We start from the raw sequence: 2,174 nt of genomic DNA on the forward strand, positions 1-2,174 counted from the left end.
ACCAATACAGGAGCTCTCTCTGGAGGAAGTCCATCACAATACTAGAGTCAGGCTCGAGAAATGTTTTCTGTTTAACTACATGGGCTGCATTGTCTTTGTGTGCATTTCCAAAACTTTCCTGCCAGTTCTGTATTTCTCAGCAGAATAAGAACTTCCTAAAGTGTGTTTTTGAGCACATTTTTTTCCCCTGCATTCAAATTCTCCATTGCGAGTTCTTGCTCTTTGGAAGATACATGGTTACCTGTTTTTGCTGAGCAATTGGTTTATAGTTGTATAATTTCTAGTGATATTCTGTCAAGGCTGCAGAGTAAAAAGGAAATGGCAAGGATTTAACAAACTGTTATGATTATTTGTGACTTCTAAGTCTTGTCATGAGACGCAAAAGAAGGAAATGTGACTTGCATGGTAATTTTATCTCGAGTAAAATATGGGTTCTTAGTATTTTTAGCACATAATTGGCAGAGGAGAGAAATTTAGGAGATTATTATGGACTATCTTCTTGTCAATATTTGATTTTGATTTTTTGATTTGATTTTGGTTACGGAGCTTCAGTTTTTTTATTTTCTGTGGGGTCTAATCTAATCAGAGTTTCTTTTCCTTTCCACACAGATCTTAAGCCTTATATGCACAATGCTTCTTAATGCTCTTAGACATAACACAACTGATGCAAGCAGATATATACAGGGGAAAATGGGAAGAGCCAGCATGATGTCTTTCTGATTTCTAGTTCTACCTGCCTTTTGGGGCAAGAGACAGACATAGGCTCAGTATGCATCATGGAACAGATTACCTGTCAAGACAGATCGTTTTAAGTCCATCATGTTTATGGTGATATCCTTCTGACAGACAAGGGAGACTGGACAAACAGGTTTTCTCCGAAGCAGAACTGTAGGGCAAAATAGAGTGTACTTGCCAACAACCAATATGAAGGCAAAGGAGAATCAGAATAATTAAGGAATGTTTAGGAAGGACTGTCGTTGTGTTTATAGCTCAGCAGACTGATGTTGTTTCTTACATGTCTCAAATGCAGCTTTCACCTTTGGTGCTATTCAACTGGGATGTTTCTCAGAGAAAACAGATTAGCAGTGACACTGTTCTTCCTCTTGCAAAGAATATTTCACACCACTGCAAGGTCTGGTGGCATGGAAATGTGCAAATCTATGAGGAGATGGTCAGATTGCACTTCAGTCTTTCACAAGCTATCCAAAGAGAGGGTTCCCTGAAAATATGAGCAGAGTGCTTCAACACAACAGATGCTCCATGAGCTCCCTTTCATTTCATAGTTGTATGGAATGTAGTGTCCAGAAATTCTAAAATTCTAAGGAAAAACAATAATGCTTAAACCTCTAGTTCAATTTTGAAACATTACCATAAAGTCAGATAGCAGCAATATCTTGGTAATACCTTTTCTTGAGCAGAAAAAATACATAAATAAATAAAAATTTCCACATTTGCCAAAAAGCACTGGGGTTTTTTTGTGGGTTTTTTTGTTTTGTTTTCTTTTAAGGAATGTTTTGTGCTTTAAAGGTGTCTTGGGCAGCTCTGACAGCAAAGTTAACCCAAATGCTGTTGAAGAGTATGATTTGTTTTTTGCTATAAAGTCACACAGTTAAATGCAAAGATCCAGTTATACAGAGCAGAATGGATTGGTTGCTGAACTGTGAATCCTTGGAATGCTTGCAAAACCCTTGTCCTACTCTAAATACAAGACAAACATAAGTAAGTGCCTCTATTGATGAGTTAGTTGCACACTCTATGTAGTTTCATAGAGCCTTACAGATCAGGGAGTGTTCTGGCACTTCTTGAATACATTTGATGAATGTACCACTGCCCAAGTATCTTTGTAGAATTCATAAGTATCAGGTTTTCAAGGAGAAGATGCACAAGAAAGGCCATCATCTGGAAAGGAAAAGTCCATGATTGCAGTGTGGAAAAATTGTGGCCTCCTCAATTCTTTGTCCCAGAGGTATTACTATTGAGAATCATGTGCCTTCCTGAGATCAGCAATGTCATACTCAGATTGTAATTTAGGACACAGAAAGAAAATGAACTAAACCTAATTACAATAGCTAAGACACATTATGAACACTGTAGCTATTAATTCTCTACACAGAAAAATAAATAAGACAAAGACTTTAATTACCTTTGGGGGGGGGGGGGCTTTTTAATTTTCC

This window comes from Chaetura pelagica, unplaced genomic scaffold (genome assembly GCF_000747805.2).
Source record: "Chaetura pelagica isolate M959 unplaced genomic scaffold, ChaPel_1.0 scaffold344, whole genome shotgun sequence".
Classification (NCBI taxonomy): domain Eukaryota; kingdom Metazoa; phylum Chordata; class Aves; order Apodiformes; family Apodidae; genus Chaetura; species Chaetura pelagica.